The sequence below is a fragment of the Nothobranchius furzeri genome, chromosome 9 (genome assembly GCF_043380555.1).
Source record: "Nothobranchius furzeri strain GRZ-AD chromosome 9, NfurGRZ-RIMD1, whole genome shotgun sequence".
Lineage (NCBI taxonomy): Eukaryota > Metazoa > Chordata > Actinopteri > Cyprinodontiformes > Nothobranchiidae > Nothobranchius > Nothobranchius furzeri.
Window position 1 is genome coordinate 2948601 of NC_091749.1, and position 23565 is coordinate 2972165.

General features: G+C 41.6%; 1 long non-coding RNA gene across 1 annotated transcript in view; it reads left to right on the forward strand.

The window, feature by feature from the left end:
* The window catches only part of LOC139071652 (uncharacterized), an 11701-nt gene extending 1506 nt beyond the window's left edge, over positions 1-10195 (forward strand). The window contains exons 1-3 of the long non-coding RNA XR_011521481.1: positions 1-5400; positions 5870-6068; positions 6145-10195. The exon at positions 1-5400 is cut by the window's left edge and continues 1506 nt beyond it. This is a non-coding gene — a long non-coding RNA (uncharacterized lncRNA). The remainder of the gene's footprint in view (positions 5401-5869; positions 6069-6144) is intronic.
* The last annotated feature ends 13370 nt before the right edge of the window (positions 10196-23565 follow it).

Here is a 23565-nt window from a genome sequence, read left to right on the forward strand (position 1 = left end):
AACAGAAGTCATGTTTACCCTGTTGTGTTGGTTTATCCTTGTGTTTTTGCTGGATTTGTCTTCACTGCCGGGAAGATCCTGTTTGTGTGATTCAATAGTTTACTTTCACATTTATTGTATTTTTTATTTTATTTTTAATAAAAAAAACCAACTTGAAAAATGAGATGCAGGGCCAAGTTTTAGAGTGTTGTTCAAGTCTTTCTTCTTTCTTTCAGACCAATTTCTTTTTAATGTCCAGCTGAAGCGAAGCAAAGAAGAACAGCTCTACAAATAAAGCTAAATTCTGTTACCGACACGCTTTTGTGTCAGATTTGTCTTCCTTTCAAAAATTCTGCTCACTAAAAAACAGAGGGACCTGTTTCTTTTACTCGTTCACCACGTCAGGTTCCTAACTTTCATTACCTCTCAGAGGGCAGTCGGAGCCGGCTGACGGGGGAGATGGTGAATCTCCTAACTATAACCCTGGGTCCCCAGAGTGTGGAGGTCAATCAGATTAACCTATAGTTGCCTTTTCTTTCATTACACACTCCAAATTACACCCACTTACAGACAAAAGAAAGAAAGAGAGAATCATATAAGAGCTGATATCTATTTAAAATCTAATCCCTTTGGGTGAATAGCTCAGCCTTTCCATTTCTCTTATGTTCCTGCCTATCGCCTCCGGGCTCTGCTGTGCTGCGGTGCGCATCAACCCCATTCAGGAAGGTGCTATAACCTCGCCCCTGTTCATATTAACTTTAGAGTCATCTGTGCTAATATGGGAGACACTTAATATTATAACGCCCTCTTTTCTGCTGTCATTGCTCAGTTAAACACTACAGACCCACAGCATATTTCTCCTTTAGCATGAATCCAGTCATTAGACTCACTCAGATTATTTACTGTTGATTTGTTAAATGATCGTCTTGAGAATAAGGGAGAAACTTTGTGTCAAATTCAATTTTTTTTTCCACAACATTGTAGTATTTTTAATGAATTCTATTTATAAAATAATAAAAATTGCAGGGAACATGTACAATTCCTTCATGAGTGTGTAGTTTGAGTCTTTGTTGTTGGGTTTTTAACGTGTAAAGCAAGCTGCTTCTGCACACACACATTTGGTATAGCATAAAGCTCAAATGTTACATTTAATCTGATTTCATGGTTATTTGGAACGTTACTCAGAATGTAAAGTAATGTTTACCACTTTGCTTAAAAAAATAACGACATAAAAAAAGGACAATAGAAGCCAACTCCATCAAACACGACTTTGGCGTGACAGTTGTGGCCAAACTGCAGGTGCAGTAGTCAACAAAAAGCCTTTCATATGCCATGAGCAACAATCTGGACAGTGACAGTATATACTAAACACAGACATTGTTTAGCTAAAAGGGAAGTAGAAACTAACCAAAGTGGCAGTCATGAGTACAGCAGATAGACGCAGAAGTTAGATTCAACCATCCATAAGCCACCTTTGTTGCTCTTCTTACAAGAATGACTCACTTCCTTTAAAGTTCTTTTTCATGCAGGGCTGGCATTCATTTGTCTCGATGTTGTTTGGTTGAAATTTTATTTACTGAATGGTTTTAGTCTGAACAGGCAGAGCAGCCACAGTACCGTGCTAAGGAAACAAAACTATATTAAAATAAGTCTCTTATCTGCCTTTTGTTCTAAGTAGATGCCCTTCCTGAAAATCCTAACATGTCTGGAAAATACTTTTGTATTTTAAAAATGAACACATTTTGGTTTTTATAGTAAAAAGTCTCTGATGTGTTGTTAAACTTGGGCGAAACACGTACACATGTTTTAGTTTAGGCTTTATTTTTGCTAATATTCCTCGTGTCAAACAGCAAAAACCAAACCAAAAGCATCTTAAAGGTCCTGCATCGTGCTATTTTCCATCTTCCAGAGCAACAACAATGCACGATAAAACATTACCACTGAGATGTTACGTTTTATGAAACAGTATTTTTGTGAACAAATACTTCAGTTGGTAAATTACACTGAACCAAAAAATAAATGCAACACTTTCGTTTTTGCTCCCATTTTCATGAGCTGGACATAAACATCTGACACTTTGTCTATATCCACAAAACACCCACGACTCTCAAATGTTCTTCTGAAATCTGTCTACATGTGTGTGAGTGGGCACATTTCCTTTACCAAGATAATCCATCCTACCTCACAGGTGTGGCATATCACACCTGTTAGACTGCCCACAATAAAAGGCCACCCTGAAATGTGCAGTTTGAGCAAACAGCACAAAGCCACAGATGTTGTAACCTTTGACGGAGTGTGCAATTGGCAGGCTGACTGCAGGAATGTCTACCAGAGCTGTTGCCCAGGAAATGGATGTTCATTTCTCTACTTTAAGCTGTCTCCATTATTAAAGGAAAATTTATAAAACACGTTATATTTTAACCAATTTCAACCGATCTTACAAACAAGCAGAGGTTTGGAAAACGCATGTAGTTATATTTTGTATCTATCTATCATCTATCTATCTATCTATCTATCATCTATCTATCTATCTATCTATCTGTCTATATATATATATATATATATATATATATATATATATATATTAGAGGCTTTGTAATCAATTAATCTCAATTGATCGTATTTTAATCGTTCATGAAAATTTCCCCCCTACAAAGTTTGTTTAATCTTCCCGCATTGTTAAAGGCACAGTCTGTAACATTTAAATGTAGAATAACTTTAAAAATGTTTTATTTTGACCATCTGACCCAATTTTATTTAAAAAAGTAAATAATCCTTACTATTTCAATTTTCTCCTAAGTCCCTCCCCTCCCCTGTAGAGCTCAGCCAATATTTCTGCAAGCCTAACGCGTTGACCAATAGCTCTGCGTTACCACCAGGGGGCAGCTGTCAATCATCGAGCACGAGCAGGTCTCAGCGTGCACAACAGTGTCACGCGCCTCACTCGGCTTACTGCAGAAACATGGAGCAACAAAACCCCAAATTACCGATTCCTCGACTGCCTTCCACATCTCAAAAAACATTTAAAAAGTTTAAAAGCCCTTCTTCAAAAGTGGCTGTAAGACGTTTGAGACAGTCGAGTAGAATTTACATTGGAGATTGTTTTAAACGATGGAGAGATTTTCGTGATCTACACGGCCTGAAAACGGATGAAGAGTTGGCAAATTATCTTTTGGACAGGTAAGTTATTTATTGTTTTTCGGATAAATTTACTTAAAATCTTTCTTTCACTGAAAGAAGTAATAGAGCAAACAAGCTTTGTATGCTTGGTGTCCTATTGGCTAATGTAGCATTAGCTTGAATGCTAAGTCGACATGAATCGATGCTAGTCGAATTAGTTATGCTATATTTGGAAGAAGTTTGAGTAACGAAAGAGGATTTTAGTTTTTTTTTTATATGGGAGCTAATGATTAGTGTGGCGTTTAACTATAGGCCATATCAGTGTATTGTTTTAAGCTCTTGTTTATAACTTCCCCGTTAGCGGGGTTCAGTTAGCATCTTGAAAGCTGAATTAGATGTTTACACTTTCCTGAGCTGCGTGTTTGATTAAAATGAGTAATCAGCAGCTCATGTAGTACTTGTAGAAGTCTGAGGAGATGATTCAGCAGTTAGAATTAGGTGTGATTGATCAGGAACGTATCCAAAACCTTACGTTTCCATTAGCACTGAAAGACATATTGTGCTAACCAGTGTTGGGAGTAACGCCGTTTAAGTATAACGGCATTTCTAACGGCGTTCTTTTATAGGTAACGGAATAATCTAATTAATTACTTTTCCCGCCGTTACCGTTACTGGGGACGGAAGGTTGTGCGTTACTATGTGCTTGTCGAACGTTGAGCAACAGGCTTTCTGACCGTCACACTTCAGCTGCAGCCAGGGAGAGAGAGGTGTCGGCGCGCTAGGATGATGTCGACGCCAAAACAACCAAAACAAAGTGGAGACTCACCTCTCACATCAGGAAGAATCTGCGTGTTTCGAGCGTTATCCGTTCTTTCATAATCCGTTGTTGAATTGTGATCGGCAGACGCTTTTCCGGTTCGCGCCTCACTTTTTACAGCAGCGGCCCACATCTTCTTTTATCAAAACGTCGTTTCTGTTACTGATAAGGAAATGCGTGCGTTAAGCAGCGCGGTGTGTAGAAGCTGTCATCAGCTGATCAGGAGCTAGAGCATCCAAGAGCATCACGGCCCGTGAAGAACGAGGAAGACGTGATGAATATCTACGGCTGCAGACCCCCCGCAGATTCGCTGCTGCAGGTGGGAATCTGCAGCAGCGAATCTGCGACGGGTCTGCAGCCGTGCCCTTCTTAGCGTGACAGCAGGACCCGAAGGTCCGCTCACCTGTTCACCGCTCAGACGTCCTGATCTTCTACCTTCCTAGATCATCCAGCTGTAACCTGTTTCTGATCATGTCTTTAGTCCCGCTGTAACACTGATGCATCAGTCTCAGACGACATGGAGCTCAGGTGTTATCAGAACTACCTGTGTGTGTTTACCACCCAGCTTCAGCTCTTCTGTGGTTGGGTCTGACCCACGTTAGTACATTTAAGTCCTCCATCAGGCTTGTGCCTCTTCTAGTGTCATTTTAAAGGATTTTATTTATTTATTTAACCGTTACTAGATTAGCAGCAACAGAAATGCTGCTAAAAACACACAATTATGTGAAGCTGGAAAAATTGGAATACTGTGCAAAATTACATTCATTTCTGTAATTTAACTAGACTGAGAGACCGTTTAAAGGCTCGGGAACCTTTACAGGTGTTTCTATTTGCAATTATAAATGTTAGCTGATTGGGGTCTTGTTAAATATCACACAGTGACCTTTTAATAGTCTAGATAAGTGTAATGTTCCTGTTAGTAGTTCCTCCTGTTAAGTGCTTATTTATTGAAATTATTCAGGTTTATAAAAAACATTTTGGACATACATTTTATTATGTTCCAGTCATTAGTCATTTATATTTCACTATTGTAGTAATTATTGCATTCTTTAATGAAAAAAGTAACTAAGTATTTATTTTTGTTGGTAATTAGTTACTTTTATGATCTTGTAACTCAGTTAGTAACTGAGTTACTTTTTTGACAAAGTAATCAGTAACTATAACTAATTACTTTTTTAAAGTAACGTTCCCAACACTGGTGCTAACCTGGGTGGGCCACGTGTACAGATTACTGTCTGGTTTTGTGGTCTTACCTACGTGAAAACTCCATATTAAAATAAAAGTAATGATAATCAGCTCGTGCAAAAATCTGTGAAGGCTGGGGAGACATGTTTAGCTTGTGATCACTAATTTTTGGGCTTTGTTTTTTACAGTCATCAGTCCAAATATGAAGCATCAACATCTACACCATTGAAACGCCAACTGTTTATTTCTCCAACACCAGTGCCAGCTCTGTCTAGCATTCATGGAGAGTCATCTGAAAGGTAAATAGCTGCGTAAAAACCTCTACCAGGAATATTATAATTTTGCCTCTGTTTGTTTTAAGTTAGTGGTGGATTATTTTGAAAAAATTCTAGAAATGGGATAATGAATGACTATAAAAAATGTATAGAAATAAATAGTAAAACTACATTTTATATAGCGCCTCTCAAGATAAAACTCTTGAGGCACTTCACAACAACAAAATTAAACATATTTTAAAAAATTATATTTTTATTTCAAAGTTTATGAGAAAAAAATAACACAATTGTGTTTTTAAAATGTAAAGAGAGAGACAGGAAATTATTTGTAAAGAAGGAATTCAGTGGATACAGAGAAATGCGTGATAAGTAGAGTGAGAAAAATAAGGAGAGGGTGATGATGACGGCCAATAGACGAGGTCTATTACCTTCAAAATGATAAAATATGCATTGATTCTAATCATATTCTTGTGCTTGTATTTTATTTTCATAGCTATGATAATTTGGAGGAGGTGATGGAACAAGGTGAAACTAAGAAACCATGATCGTCAACCAACGTTTGACAAGCAAGAAAGGTCTTCCTCGACGCTACAAGCTAAGGCCTGAGGATCCAAGGCGTTACGGTTTGCTGTCCGGAGTCCCTGCACCATCAACAGAGGAACTTCTACAACACCTACGGACTCGTGGTGATGGTAAAATAAAACATTATCTGCCTTACATCTTCCACACAATAGTCCATTGCTAATTTAGTTTATTTTTTATTTACAGGTAAAACTTTGCCACAGTCATAGGTGATGGGGGAGGCAAGAGAAAACCCAAAACCTTCTTTATTTTTGTTTCCTGTGTTTCATTTATTTATTTATTTATTTTTAAATAAAGATGTATTTTGGGGAAATAAGGACTAATAATTTAAAAATGTATGTAAAATAATGGAGGTAGACATAAGTTTTTGTTGTTGTGCAGGAGTTTTAAAATTTATGGTATTTTTACAAATGCAACAGAGAGTTGTGCTTTAGAACACTTTATTAGAGCATCAAACAAAAATATATAAAAAACAAACTTATGTAAAATATCAAATATATACATTTATTTACAATCGTCTTGGAATAAAACCAGTGTAGTTACCATTGGGGTCAGGGAATTTCCCCCTTATCCTCCAGACAACGCATCTTGGGATTACTACTCTGCGTCCTCCACCAAGTTTTCCACGCTGCCATGCTACAAACTGTCTGTAAGCTGCATGGCGGAACTGTCTGTTGTCCTCACCAGGGTCCGGGTCATCATAAACCGCTCGAAACTCATTCCACAATGTTCTGGCCAGGCGAAGAACACCATTTTGCAAAATAAACTTCTCCATGTGTGGTACAGTTGAAATACATGTCTGGGGAGGTTGTTGGCAGCATTTCTTTTCCAAATCAGTTGGCATATCTCTGCAGTGGGAGCATACACACCATGAAGGTTGATTGGATGTTGGAGGTGTTGTGGCAGGTGGACCAGAGAGGGCAAGTACATCAAAGAGAACACCAGGGTCTCTGTCCAGCACCATGGTAAGGATGTCAATAGCCTGCCGAGGGTTCAGGTTCTGTATGTGTTGCTACAAAAGTGGAAAGAGATGCTACAGCAACAGTTTGTAGGATAATTTAGTGTAATTTTGTTATGCTTACACGTTCAAAGTCTATTCGCTCGGAACGAAGATTCCGAACTCGAGAGAGATCTTCATCTCCAAGGTCCACAGCTGAGTGTCTCGCACTTCTTCGGCCTCTGGACGCACCGCGGCTGTGAGATGATGGTGGGCATCTCCTTTTTGCACCACGTCTTGAGGATGCAATAGGAGGTTCAAACTCTTCCTCAGAGGATTCCTCTATCACTGAACTCTAAATTATATTAGAATAAAAAAAATTATACTATTATAAAAAGTACTCTTGCATATTAATCAATTTTGACACAGATCAGGTTTACATCTAGTCAAAATTTGGGCTAAACCAACAATAAACAGAAACCCTATGAAAACAACCATGAATATAGGAGGACTACACAGAATGCAGTGTTTATTCATGATTTCTACATAAATTATTTATATGCTTTGATATATTCATCCCATCTTGAATGGCAAAGCAATTAAAAATAAGCTAATTACTCGTAATAAATGCTAACAATTTGATAGGATTAATTTTATTTACAATATAGATTGTCAACTGTTACTGGTATTTTAAAATATATTTATAGATATTCTTTATAAAATGCCTTTTGTAAACAGTAAGTGTTTAATGTGCTGGTTAAATACAACTTTCTTACCTCAGATAACTCCATTGCTAACACTAGCTCAGCTCTATTACGAAGAAGCAATGCTGCTCTGGTGTTGACTCTGCTTTTCCTGCGCGTGCACATTGGGAGGTGTGGCTTTCGGCTCTTTCAGGAAGGGCGGGGAAGTGAGCAACAGCCGTTCGAATTTTAAAATCTCCTCCTCCTCACCCTGACGGCGTCATTTTACGGAGCGTGCGTTTAATGTATGGTGTATTTTCATTTCATCCCTGCCAAGGGATAAAATTTAAACCAAGTTTAACCACCTCCTGTCCTGGCAGGGTCACCTGATAGGACAGTGGAAAGGTTAATTAAAAATAAAGAGGCAGAACATCAAACTTTAGACATGGATATTATTTTTGTAAACGCAAGCTCTCAATTTCTAAAATAAATAAATAGATAAATATGCTTTTTAATTATTTAAATGTCACTGTGTTATATGAAGCAAAACCAAAGGGTTCATGAGCCTTTAAACGGTCTCTCGGTCTAGTTGAATTACTGAAATAAATGGACTTTTGCACCATATTGTAATTTTTCCAGTTTTGCTTCAAGCTCAAGTTCCTTATCCAGCCAGCAGCACCACCAACATGTTTGACCAAGCAGTTAAATGACACAGCATTCCCCTATTAAAAAAAAACTAAGTAAAGTACAGAAATATACATTTACTTACTGATAAAAAAACAGCACAAACTGCTTGGTTAATCTGTTTGTGCAGTCAATAACCACAGCTTTCTCTCTTTGTCCAAATAATTCCATGATTTACATCCAAACACGAACACAACCACACAGAGAGTCATAAAGGCCGAACATCTATTAACGTGAGGCTAACGCCTTTCTCCAGAGCTAGCTCTGAAGTCACGATGCTCATTCAGAAAAAATCCTTCAGATTTTTAAGTATTTAATACACTTAAATAGAAGAGTAACAAAAAATGCATGAGTGTAAACTAGATCTATTAGACCTAAAATGTGTTTTTGTGGCCAGGCTGTAAACATGTTTATTTCTGCTGTTACGTTTTTAACATGGGAGTCAATGAAGATTTGCTCACTTCTGATGCCAGCCCCTAGTGGATGATGGTGGAACTGCAATGTTTGCCACTTCCTTGTTTGCGTCATATCCAGAACCGAATTATGGGGACTTGGTCTCGCCGCATCTCAACCTGGCTCAACCACTCACCTTATGGTATGACATGTTGGCGCTCGGAGCCGCTCCTCTCTTTAAGAAAAATGTCCTCCTCCCCTTTTTTCTAATGAAGGAGGTGAACAGGAAATCCTCCTCCCTGCAGTCAGTTTCTGTTTCTGCTCTTCTCCTGAGCGGTGAGTCTGCTGTCTGTGTGTGCTCGTGTGCACGCACTTGTCAACGACTCTTTACTCTGACTGAGAAACTCCGAGAGCGCATGCGGCAGGTTGAGGGGGGTGCTGCCGCTCTCTCAGTCCTTTCTCCCAGGTGTTTTTCTAACAAAAAAGTCTCCACCTATGCCTTGACTTAGCTACCAGTTAATAAATGTATTTATTAAACAGAAATAAAAACAACTAAATTCAACATGTCACGTGGTGTAAAGAGCCAAGGTGAAGAGAAGAGAAAAGCAGGCAGAAACTAGAATTTAAAGTACAAAACAGGTTACATCCACTTGGTATTACAAGGATAACTATCAGCATCATCAGTAAAATGGTGCACTTTTTTGTTCAAGCCCAAACGATAATGTTGATGGAGAAGTAAATGGTTTTTAAATAGTCCTGACTGAACAGCTGTTGAATTTGGGAAATGAAAGTAGCTTTAAAGCTACTAGCCTGAGGCATATTTCCTATGAATCACATGAATACATAGTAGTAAACGCCCTACTAAAAGAAGTATGTTTGGATTTCCAAGGCAGAGTTGTAAGGAAATGCAATGTTTTAAAAAGTACTGGTTCTGCTCATGGAGCCCGCCGCGTACGTGATTATTGTGAGTAGCACAACTCAAGCAAAGACGAAACTATAGTCACCAATACCAGTGTGTTAGCTTCATGGCAGGTGACGATGTTTCAAAGTTTGAATCCAAAATAACGCCGCTGGACACGACCCCTTGAGGAGTGCTAAACTTTGCTGCTGACCATGTTTACTGAAGTGTACGAGTCAAGATGGAGGGTTGCATGACCGTTTTTAGGTGATGTCGAATGATATTCCAACAGCAGAGATGGTAAACACACTTAGTTGTCAGCCAGCTTGTCCCAGGCTCATCTGAAAGGTGGTGTTTGTGATGGAGCATCGTGGTGGAGCATGTGACGGATTAGGCAGCCACCTGGCTCATGTAACTTCCTGGTTATGAATCGCTTCAGTGGAAAGGTCAGCGCCATGACAACCCTGTGATGGATGTCACCAAGGTCCAATTAATTTGGTCTAAGAACAGGCTAAGAGAATGCTGCTATGTGTGTTTATTCCAAATAAAACAGCTTATGGCCTGAAAGTCCACACCTGCATGCATGGAGCATGTGTGCAACCATGAGCACGTGAATGAAACAAAACATTTGTCATTGTTAATTGGGGGGGGGGGGGGGGGGGGTTAAACTGGAACTAATCATTAACAACTTGTGCAGACTTTCAAACTTCTGCCTTTACTCCTTCTCCTCAGATAAACAGCAGAGAGCGAAGAACAACACTCCCGCGCTTTGAGGAATGCAAATATTTGCTACTGGGTTTCTGAGGACACCTCTCTCTCTCTCTCTCTCTCTCTCTCTCTCTCTCTCTCTCTCTCTCTCTCTCTCTCTCTCTCTCTGCTCTGTACCCTTCTCTTAACCACACAGCTGTGCTCTCACACAAGCTACTTTGAGGAAACTGTTCCAGTCAAGCCATGAATAAGAGGATGCTAGTTTTGTGTATATTTCCTTTAGTTTTTTCGGAGAGGCCCTTTGAAATCTCCGGCACATCCGCATGTGCACATGTATATGAGGTTAGGAACACACATGCCCACACTTGAATGAGCCATTCAGCCTCAGTTTCCTTCCTTACCTCCAACAATAAAACTCTTCTCACTTTTAAGGCTACCTTTGGTTGAACTTAAACTTCCCTTTTTTCCCATATCTTGTGTATCCACTCTGAAATTATAGATGGGGATAATAATAATAATGTCATTTTGTACTGGAATCTTAGTCATTACCTGCAGTAAAGTGCTTCTAATTGATACCACCAGAGAGATAATGATTACAATGCCCTCCAGGAACGTATTATTGCAGTATTAACCTTTGTATATACTTTTATGCAGAAGACTGTTCCACATTAAGGGATCTCTAAATCTTACTTGTGTGGTGTAATGCCATTACAAAAGAATGGATACTTGGAGGTGTGCCCTTTCCCTGATTAAGTGTGTCCAGAGGTTTGCGGCCATCTCCATGAAATAAATGACATGGAAGCGTAATTTCCAACATCTTTCTCTTTTCTTGCCGATTACAGCTGCATGTCTCACCGCCCGTGTGCACCAGGAATAACCCTGGTTTTTATCCTTAAGGGTGTTTTGTGTATTTCCACTCTAGGTTTGGTTGATGCACCTCTGCATGAGTTTGCACATTCGTGCCTGTTTGACCAGCATAGTGCACAGCTGCTGTAACACACTGGAGTGGACTCCCCTCTGAAACAAGGCTACGTCCAGACTGGAGGCTATTGTTGGACTCTCTGTGTTCCCCATGGTAACTGGCCCCCACCAAGGCTGTGATCTTTGCTGTAAAAATACAGAAACCCTGTTTGCCTTTTTTCTGGTTCACCGTTCCGCTGTTGAGAATATACTGAAGAGAAAGAACTCTGTGATTCTCCACAAAAGCCATAAATGTTTGATCTGATATAAAACTAATGATAAATAAAACTAATTACATCAAAAGCACCAGTGAGCTGATTAGAGGATGAAATCCTCTAAAAGGGAGAAGAGGCTCATTGGTTTGAAGATATCTTTAGAGGAAAGGCTTGCTGACAGAGGACAAATGAAAACAAATGAATTCAGGGAAGACTGCAGTTACGTGCACGTGGTTGTGTGCACACAGATTGGTGCTTGAGTCTGACTCGTGCCACTGTCCAAAAAGGCTTCTTAAGACCTGCTGACACAGAACAGGAAATGGGGATATCTGCATGCTCCCTTTTGGCGTGACCTCACGTTGCCTCCCGTCTCTGCGGTCCAGCCACCGGCAGTGAGGACCATCCTCCTCCTGGTTCTGGAAACCTTTTAGATTTTATACTGGATGTATCACATTCAACAGGAATGAAAACAAAATGAAACAACACTGACGTGTCTGCTGTTCTTACTATGCACATTTTTGTCTTATTACTGGTGTGATTTGTAGAAAATGACCCTGTGGCTGACAGACAAACAGAAAGAAAAGCCAGGAAACATAAATTCAAATGGCGGCCATGGTGGTCAGCACAACAAATATTAGCCCTTCACTGAGTTATGAGTTTTAACAGGCAAGAAAACATATTGTAGCATTGTTTACACAGAAATGTGTCCCACAGAAAACTACCTTACTTCACCAATTATTATTATTATTATTATTATTATTATTATTATTATTATTATTATTAAGTGGTTTAATAACAATATTATTTATGTATACTAGGGATGTAAGAAAATATCGATATGGCAATAGATCGTGATATTTTTTCCTGCAATATTATATCAATATTCAAAAGCTGTGTGTGTAATTTGTGGAAAAATTGACATGCAAACATTTGTGTATTTTCTTTTCTTTTGGTGCAATTCAAACACCGACCACTAGTTGGCAGCCATGTGCAATGGGTTTTGTTTCCACCATTGAAATGTAGATCCCTCTATTATGGTTCAGATACCTCATGCTGAACACGTGAAATATCAGTTTGGACTGTTTATAGAATTTTCCTACGATAAATTCTGTCTAATATCGTCTGACTGAATGTATCACAAACAATTATGATACATTGGATCGTGTCCCCGTATCGAGATCGCCATAATTTAACCAACACACATCCCTCATGTACACCACATGAGGTCAGTGATTGCATCCCAAAGGAAAACCTTTGGTTATTGTTGGAAAATAAATGTGGACATCAGCCAGCAGGTTGCTTTCTAGTCATAATTTCTCCAAGTCACATGCACAGTTTGTACTTAGCAGTCGTCATTTTGTTCCACACAAATATAATTCTTTTGATTACACTGAAACCAGTTATGCCTAAAGACCTGGGCCAAAACTCTCAGTGTGAAAATGTCTGCAGTGCACAAAAGTTAAATTTCTTATAATAAAAACTACAAAAAGCAATTAGTCATGATTTTTTTTTTGCCTGCTCAACAACACATCCATCCATTCATCCATCCATTTTCTGAACCGGCATGTCCATGCAGGGTCCGGGGGGGGGGGGGGGGGGGGGGGGTTGGGGGGGGCTGGTGCCTATCTCCAGCAGTCAACGGGAAAACAGGCGGGGTACACCCTGGATAGATTGCCAGCCGATCACAGCTCAACACCACATTAAACTATATTTAAAAGTGTTTTTATTTTTGATAGAAACCGATCCGTAAATCTGTGTAGCTGCCTCTGCTACATTCATCTCAAAGCTGCAATGGCAAATCTGCAAACCAGCTAGCTTTTAAACACAAACACGATCACAGAACACTCACCCCTCCCATTGGCTATCATCCCTAGGCCACACCCACCAGAACCGGACGCCCGCGTTGCTTCAGGAAATGAGACAAAGTGGACCCTTGTTTATCACGGGGGTTACGTTCTAAAAATAACCAGAAAGTCTGCGAAGTAGCCAGCTTCATTTTTTACGATTATTATCGATGTTTTAAGGCTGTAGAACCCCTCGCCACACACTTTATACACTTTTCTCAAACACGCATCAGCGTTTTCCCATTTCTCTCTTATTTAAACACTCTCAATGCCCTAATCGTGACTCAGAGCACAATGTGCACAATGTGCAAAATTCTGCTAAATAAGAATTGTTTTCACATGTATTCATTAGTTTTCCCTTAACTACTTAACTAAAGTGAGCTGCCTGAACGCTTTTCTTCACAAAAACAGCGCTAGGATATCGAAGACGTATTCCTCACAAAGCAAAGCCTTAGATGCATCAATGCTTTTCCTCCCAGCTGCGGACGTTTTCCGTTTTAGACCAAAATTGTTCAACGGTTACCAGCATGTATGGTTACAACTGCCTTGCTCAAGTGGCGACTGACTCCGGACACTGACTGGTTCATTTCTCGTATGGTCCCGCCTGTCCCAATTGCTGATTGGCTTTTGTTTTCCGTTCGCCTATGTTTTCCATTTTCTGATTCAATTTTTGTTCATGTTGATTTTTGTTGTTCCTTTCATTTATCAGCAGGAAAAAGTACACAAACAGTGAAGCCACAAAGGGTGAACAGCGTTGTAGCGAGGGCCTACTCTAGTGCTAAACACCAGTCGCCATTTTCTATGTGCAAATGTCTCTTGTTGTCCGTGATTTCAAATGATGTTTTTGTTTTTAGGACTTTTGGGTCGTTTGTCCTAAAGTTGAAGTGGTAGCAGCCGGCTGTTACAACTCCAATATTATTGAGCAGAGAACCTCTCACACCAGTGGTGTTCTGTTGCTAAACATGTGAGTGTGTGATGAACGGAGGACCCAGTGAAGTGCAGCGATTTGGCGAGCCTGACAACCGGTTGGTCCAGTGGTTGGTTTGGACCGAGCCGTATTGTTGGTATAGTTGGAGTCTACTTTTTAGTGAAAATCAGCATCAAGAGCCCAAGCTTGAGGGCCAAACTTCTACTATTCTGGAACGGTACTTAAGGATGGACCTAAACCCCGACTTAAATGCACCACTTACCTCTAGACACCAGCTGCTTTTGTCCCTGCACAGGATCCAGCGTTGCTTTATTTCAGAGTCAACGCTATACAACAGTTACCTGCATGGACGTAATTTTTACTTTAGAAGTGTGTGTGTGTGTGTGTGTGGGGGGGGGGGGGGGGTCCTTTACAGTATGCTCTAATGGGAAACAGGCTTCAACACAAAAGGTTGCTTTCTGCTTGGTCATAGAGCTCAACCAGAGTAAATATAATAAAGCGTAATATTGTTTTTGGATGGTAAAAAGTGCAGGGGTCAAAACTTGACTTTGGAAAAAGTTGGGGGGACATGTTCCCCCCCCCCCCCAAAAAATAAATTACGTCCATGGTTAACTGCCTGGTGCGTACATGTAATCACTCACAGTGCATAAGCAACCAAACCAGCCACAAAAGATCAATACCATTTAGGTGTCTTTGCTGCCAGCTGAATAAAGGTCCGTTACCTTTGACAACTTTCACTTTTACAGTTTTTATTGATGTGCAGCCAAAGAAAAAACGTGTCCAACTCCTGATGACACAGCGAGGGCACCTGTGCGGGTGGGGCTGTGGTGAGCACAAGAACAGCTGATGTGAGTCGAAGCCCGTGTGGCAGTTATTTTGACCTGGAGCATTTCTCTACTGAGTTTAAGAGCTCACAATGTTTAATACAACTGTCACACAGAATTGGTCCAGGGAACTGAACAGAACCAGCAGAATTACAGGAAGCTGCGATGAGGATCTGGCAAGACGAGTAGCTGAAAACCAGGGACTGCATCTGCTGCGGGAAGTAATCACTGAGAGGATGCAGGTGTGACTTCTAAAGTGAGGAAGTAAACTGAACATTAAGCTCAAAGAGATACTTATTCCAAGTTAAAGCAAGAGGCCATGCAATACACAGGAGTTCATAAGGGGGTGGGGGTCTCCGGAACAGAAGATTTGCCAGGGGGGTTATTCTGCTGTCGTCATCTACCAGCTCTGTTTCCTGAGCTGTGGACTATCTGAAGAACAAAAATGTCTCATTATCTCCTAAAGACATTAGGAACGTCAGCCTTTCTAGCCAGGGGTGGGCAGCAGGGGGGGCGGGGGTTCTGCCCTCGCCCTGGTTGTCCCACGGTGACACTCCTGCATAGGAGCTGAATTTGAGCATCAATGACCTTAATAAACACTTCCTTAGCATCTATCTGATTCTCCTTGCTTCGGCGGTAGGTTCTTTGACAGAAACCTAAACTCTTGCTCTTCATGAGTGCATTGAAGTTTGGTAGGAAGCTAAATTGTTCACTAAATCTAGTTCTCTGCATCCGTGTTTGACCCAGTTCCTGAAGACCCTGGCTGTGAGTGTTTCTCAGCACAACCAGGGAACACTATTGCTCTTTTTCTGCTAAACATACTGTGCTATTGTGCCAAAGCAATGACATGCTCAAGGGTACAGCAGCTGTACTTACTGTGTTGGTGGCAGTGCCAGTAGCGTTTGTCCTGCAGTGTTTACTCTCTGCTACATGCCCTCACCAGCTTCTAACGTCAGCTAGCGTACCTGTTTCTCCTGTCCAAGGCTGAACGATGGCCTGGAAAGATAGTTGGCCAGGGTGTGGGTCTGTGTTTAGTGTTCATCTCATATTTGAAACTCAAGACTCACTTGGCCTTGACGGCTTGTTACAAATAACCCACATAATTCCCACAGGCTCAGAGATAATTCACTGATAATTTAAGTTACTGGTACTGTGTTGCATTTTTCTCTCATACACACAACAATCAGCACATTCCTTATGTTGTCTTTTTATGGTTTTTGTACTGGTCCTGATCTGACCCTAGCTAGGTTCTCCTTTGTTCTTGGTAACAGGAGAGCACTGCTAAGTGTACACAGTGTGACTGAGCCCCGTTGTGGTGTGGCTGCCAGAGCGCTTTAGCTGCTGTTTAGCTTCTCTTCTTTTCAGCGCCGAGCTGCTTTGCCTCCTGCTTTAAGGAAATGCTGCTCAATCAGATCATGAATCTGCTGACATCTGTAAACTAAGTAAAGGGGACATTTTACACCTCAGGGTCAGTAGAATGTTTTTAAAATGACAAAATCACATTGAGATTGGATTTTTTTTTTCATATTCATGGAAGCAGACTTGAGTGACGTGACTTGGACTGAACACACCAGCATGTGATGCATGCTAGTCAAGACATAGATCCCTCACTGTTTTATTTAAAGACCAAGTGACCCCCCCACCCCCCACCCCCCCACCCACACTTCCTGTTTTAAAAATGCGCTAAAAGGAGGAGTCACCTGATGGACCGAGAGAGAGAGAGAGAGAGAGAGAGAGAGAGAGAGAGAGAGACTGCAGCAGTGACTGACAGCACCCCCCAACCCAGCCACGCATGCTGTCACAGTTTCTCCACTGAAGACACGTGCCGTTACGTATCGGCCCGCGAGTGGCCGAGCCTGTGGGAGGCGTGACTGAGATCCGGCTGCAGCAGCCACGAACTTTGGGCAGGCGACGTCACTTGGTACATCTTAGCGTTTAGCGATGCCGATCCAAGTTCAATGTAATGCTGGATTTTAACCTGAGGAGGGTGGAATAATGATGGTGTTAGGCAGAATTATTTAATTTTTACTAAGTTGCACTAACATGCCAAAATAATGACTACGTGTGTCTACAGCACTATTAGACACTCATTTATACAGTTTATCAGCAGAAAAGGTTGATTTGGGGGTGACTTGCTCCTTAACATTTGCCTCAGTGGCTGAAAGGATACCACTATGTAGAACAGCACCAGAAGAGGTTTGCTTCAGAACATTATTTTAATTTATCAATAGTTACATTCAATGTGTCTTTCTTTGTGGTATTTGCTTGGTGGTATTTAAGTTTCTGCAGAGGCAAAGTTGCTCACACATTCTTACATGCAGCTGTAATAACCCTTTTGAAAAGGACTTCTCCATGACACACACACACTTTGTGTGTGTGTGTGTGTGTGTGTGTGTGTGCGTGCGTGCGTGTGTGTGTGTGTGTGTGTGTGTGTGTGTGTGTGTGTGTGTGTGTGTGTGTGTGTGTGTGTGTGTGTGTGTGTGTGTGTAACATGTGTGTGTGTGTTTGAATTTGTAAATTGAACCCTGAGTGGAAAGGCATGAGACTCCAAAACAATTATTTGATCCCACCTATAATGGGGCAACAACAGCAAATTATAAAAATACATTTACTATTGTAATCATTTTCATTATTATTATCATTATTATTATTATTATTATTATTATTATTATTATTATTATTATTATTATTATTACAAAAGGGTTCAAATTGAAGCTACTGGATTTTGTGGTCTGTTAAAGGCATTTAGCTTGACAAAGCTCCTCGGATTACATCCAAAATGTCTTCAAGAGACTAAAGAAGTCCAGTCGCCTTCATTTGAACCCTTTTGGATTACCATGACCTGGATGACTGAGAACCTTCACCAGCATTTTATTATTATTATTATAACTTTTAATATTATTATTTGGTGTTATAATAATAATAATAATAATAGCAATAATAATAATAATAATAACAATAATAATAATAATAATAATAATAATAATAATTATTATTATTATTATTATTATTATTATTATTATTATTATTATAGCTTTTAATATTATTATTTGGTGTTATAATAATAATAATAATAATTATTATTATTATTATAACTTTTAATATTATTATTTGGTGTTATAATAATAATAATAATAATTATTATTATTATTATTATAGCTTTTAATACTATTATTTGGTGTTATAATAATGATAATAATAATAATAATAATTATTATTATTATTATTATTACTATTTTATTACACACAGCATTTAGGTTCTCATGAAAGAATGAACTTTATGGTCAGTCCTTCCACCAGGGAGGCTGTGCCATCCTACATCAGTAGAAATAAAAATGATGAGAAAGATGAAATAGATGCATTGCTGTGAATTTGAATAAAAACTGAACACAACGGGGAGGATAAGAGGTGAGAATAAGAGAGATCACAGGGAGAGGAGTAATCACGTGTGTCCGGCCGAGGTCACCACTGGTCTACAGGTTCTAATTATGTGCTAATAGCCACTGAGGAGGTCATTTGGAGCCATTAGCCAGTGCCTGTAGGTAGTTAACGGCTCACAGCATAACCCAGCCTTCTTAATGTTCCCTACGAGGCCGTTAGTGCTCTGTCACCAGCCAGCTAGCTGCCTCGTTACTGCGATTAGAAACCAATTGATAGGTAATAGTAAAATATGATGACACTCCATCCAGGAAAAATGGACTCTAGAGGAAAAGGTAAGAGGACAGGACTTGGAAGTGTCTCCCCACTCCAGAAGAGAAAACTTCAGTCTGATTTTTTTAGTTATTTCTGTGATTTCAACATTTGGTGTTTTAGTTGCTTTCATTTTCTTATGCTGGGTGTGTTTAGTTAGGCTAAGGGGTGAGTCTGAACTATGTTTCATTGGGACGTTTATTCAGATCTACACAATGCAAACAAAGTTTCTTATCTTCAGCAAGTTAATCACATTAAGCTTTTACTCCAAAGAAAAACTCAAACAGCAGTTTTAAAAATGACTTGATGTAAACCATTTTGTCTGTTGGTGTTTTGGAGAAACATGCAATACTGGAAATACACTGAATACCTCTAAATACACATTTCTGGGTGAACTTCCTGAATGTAAAATCTTTGGGCTTGTTGGAAACACCAAGCTTTTCTGGACAAAGTATGCAGTCGCAGGGCTGGTGCCTATCTCCAGCAGTATTCGGGCATGCAGGCGGGGTAGACCCTGGACAGGATGCCAGTCTAACTCATGGCAACACAGAAACACACAGGACAAACTAATAAGTTTGCACACACCCAGACCTAAGGACAATTTTAGAGAGACCAATCAACCGACAGTCTTGTTTCTGGACTGTGGGAGGAAGCCGGAGACAACATATTCGCACACCTGAAGCATGGAAAACTGACGCTGGGTGATCAGGCGTTTGTTTCCGACGCGTTGGGACTACCAACACGCCAGGAGGCGACGCGCTGTGCTAGAGCATCGGTTTCCGACGCCCGCGGTAAAACGCACATTTCACTGATATTTGATCTCTAACATTTTGCTATTTAACCTTCCCCTCACCCCATCCTAACCTTAACCCTGTTTCTCATTCTAAACTTCCCGTTAACCATGTTTGTGTGGTATGTTACAACTAGAAACACTGTCTTGCACGCACAAGAGAGTTAAGGTTACAATGGGGGTGAGGGGAAGGTTAAATAGCCAGAGAATAAAGGTCAGAATTTGGTGAAATCTCTGTTTTGCCGCGGCATTCAGAAAGTGCTTTAGCACAGCACTTCGCCTCTCGATGCGTTGGGGCTCCCAACTCGTCAAAAACAAACTCTTGGTCATCCATCGTCATTTTTCAATGCTTCGGGTGTGAGAATGTGTTGGAAGACAAGATGCTACACCACACGTGCATGGGGAAACATGCTACCATACCATGTGCATGAGAACAACATGCTAACTCCACGTTCATAGGGAAAACATGCTAACTCCACTTGTGCATGGGGACAACACGCTAGCTCCACATATGCATGAGGAAAACATGCTAACTCCACATGTGCATGAGGACAACATGCTAACGCCACATGTGCATGGGTACAACATGCTAACTCCACACCTGCATGAGAACAACATGCTAACTCCACATGTGCCTGAGGAAAGCATGCTAACTCCACACGTGCATGGGGACAACATGCTAACTCCACATGTGCATGGGGACAACATGCTAACTCCACACGTGCATGAGAACAACATGCTAACTCCACATGTTCATAGGGAAAACATGCTAACTCCACATGTGCAGGGGGACAACACGCTAGCTCCACATATACACGAGGAAAACATGCTAACTCCACACATGCATGGGGACAACATGCTAACTCCACATGTGCATGGGAAAACATGCTAACGCCACATGTGCATGGGGACAACATGCTAACTCCACACATGCATGGGGAAAACATGCTAACTACACACGTGCATGGGGACAACATGCTAACTATACACGTGCATGGGGACAACATGCTAACTCCACATGCGCATGGGGACAACACGTTAACTCCACATGTGCATGGGGAAAACATGCTTACTCCACACATGCATGGGGACAACATGCTAACTCCACACGTGCATGGGGACAATATGCTAACTCCACATGTGCATGGGGAAAACATGCTAACTCCACACATGCATGGGGACAACATGCTAACTCCACACGTGCATGGGGACAATATGCTAACTCCACACGTGCATGGGGAAAACAGGCTAACTCCACATGTGCATGGGGACAACATGCTAACTCCACACGTGCATGGGGAAAACATGCTAACTCCATGCGTGCATGAGGAAAACATACTAGCTCAACATGTGCATAGGGACAACATGCTAACTCCACACATGCTTAGGGACAACATGCTAACTCCACACATGCATGGGGACAACATGCTAACTCCACATGTGCATGGGGACAACATGCTAACTCCACATATAAATGGGGAAAACATGCTAACCCCACACATGCATGGGGACAACATGCTAACTCCACATGTGCACGGGGACAACACGCTAACTCCACACGTGCATGAGAACAACATATTAACTCCACACGTGCATAGGGACAACACGCTAACTCCTTGCAGAAGGATCACTGCCACGATTTGAACGTGAGGTCTTCTAGCTGCGAGGCAACAGTGCTAAATGAGGTTTCTTTGGGGATCATCTTCTAGATTATATCTGTGTGTGTGTGTGTGTGTGTGTGTGTGTGTGTGTGTGTGTGTGTGTGTGTGTGTGTGTGTGTGTGTGTGTGTGTGTGTGTGTGTGTGTGTGTGTCATAGCTTTCCCAGACTACTTGTTTTTTCCTTACGGGAGCTAACAGGGTTAGCAGTGTTGCTGCAATCATGCTAATGAACTCTGGAGTCCAGAAGTAGCAGTGCAGTTCCAGATGGATTTATAGATGTAGGTTATTATTTTAGATCAGAGCTGTTATTTAAAAATGCGTGTAGGTCACGAACATAAGGCTCAGACATTTTGCTGCTGTTGTAAATGCAATTTTTCATAATAATTAAGAGCATGAAAGTGAACAAAATAGTTATTCACAATACTAGCAACAGCAGCTACCCTGTTTTACGTGTTGGAGTGACGTAAGTGAAACACGGTTCTTCACTTTCTGGAGGAGAATTTTTTGATTTTCCATAATGATTTATGACTAAATTCCTTAACAAAATGAAAGTGAACCCAGTTCATATTTATATAGATGGTAAAGGGTAGTTATACTGAATTTCAACTATTTTAATCCTAAGTCTGGCCTATACCTGTAAAGCATTTAGCCAAAGCGTCATTGCTTTCCTCCACAGCAGTGTGACAGCATGGGATCTCTAATAAAATGACACATTTTAATAAATATTTTTTTCAGCCACTTTGTTTAATAACCTTAGTTCAAAAAGTTAGGACATGTGCATTTGGTTGACATGTTTCGTATCACAACAACTCTGGTAGTACTTACACCTGTACTATGAGGTAGAGCTTGTAAGGATCATACCTTCATGGAGTGAGAAACATAGCTGAACATGTGGATAGTGTCCCAAAATAGTTCCAACCACCCTTTAATAATTGCAAGTGCTATCAGGTGTGTTTCAGTCTCAGGTGTATGACTGGCTCTTGATTGGTTCCTCACTGACAGCTTTTGGACGGCTTGGTCCTGCTGTGTGTGCTAATTGGAAGAACACCACTGATCTGGTTAACCTTCTAAAAATCTTGGTGGAGAAATGAGATGTTGCCGTACAGATACGTACATGTGACCAGGATGAGGAGGAGAAGCCAAGTGAATGATCAGCACGAGGGATAGGGGCAAGGTGAGATTCCATGATACTGAGGAGGAGCCAGTATGCTGATTAGATTCAGGAGGAGGAGCCAAGTCAATGATCAGCACCAGGGGGAGGGGCCAAGTGAGTTTCTGATACGGAGGAGGAGCCGAGTTATTATGTATTTTCCACATGCTTCTGTTGCTCCAGTCAGTGTAAAATGAATCGAGTGTCAAATTTAAAATGTGTTACTTTTTTCTGTCTACTGTGGGAAAGTTGAATCATCCAATCTAGCAGGAAGCTCAAAACAAGAAACAGGCACTACTGGGGACATGTTGTCAGTGCGCGCCGGTGAATGAAGCAGAGGTAAGGATCCACATGCGGGTGAGGGAAGCAGGCAAGCAGACACACAGGAACGATTAAGGTTTTAATGGGGAACACGCCAACACAGAAACAATGATCCAACACGAGACAAAGAACTGAAGGGGTTCAAATACAAGAGGGTTGGGAACTTGGGTGATTGGAAAACAAGAGGCAGGTGGGAGCAATCAACAGAGACCCATGACTAAACCAGAAGGGGAGACAGGACAGGGTGTGACAGTACCCCCCCCCCCCCCCCCCAAAAAAGGGCGGATTCCAGACGCCCACAAGAACACAGAGCAGGGTGGGAGGAGGGGGAACCGGAGGGAGGGCCGAGAGGGACCGAGGGCCTGAGGAAGGGGAGGCAGGGGCCAGTAGAGTCCGGGGGGCTGCGCCTGTGGCAGAGGAGGTGACGACGGGCTCTTGGGGGCCTGCGTCTGTGGCAGAGGAGGAGGAGGCGACAACAACGGGCTCTTGGGGGCCTGCGTCTGTGGCAGAGGAGGCGGTGACGACGGGCTCTCGGGGGCCTGCGTCTGTGGCAGAGGAGGAGGCGGTGACGATGGGCTCTTGGGGGCCTGCGTCTGTGGCAGAGGAGGAGGAGGCGACGACGACGGGCTCTTGGGGGCCTGCGTCTGTGGCAGAGGAGGAGGCGACGACGGGCTCTTGGGGGCCTGCATCTGTGGCAGAGGAGGCGGTGACGACGGGCTCTCGGGGGCCTGCGTCTGGGGCAGAGGAGGAGGCGACGACGAGCTCTAGGGGGCCTGCGTCTGGGACAGAGGAGGAGACGAGGATGGACTCTTGGGGACCAGCGCCTGATGAGGGCAGGACTGGTGGTGACCAGAGGCAGAGACGCCGGAGGAGACGTCCTTGACTTCTGGACTGGAGGAGACGTCCTTGACTTCTGGACTGG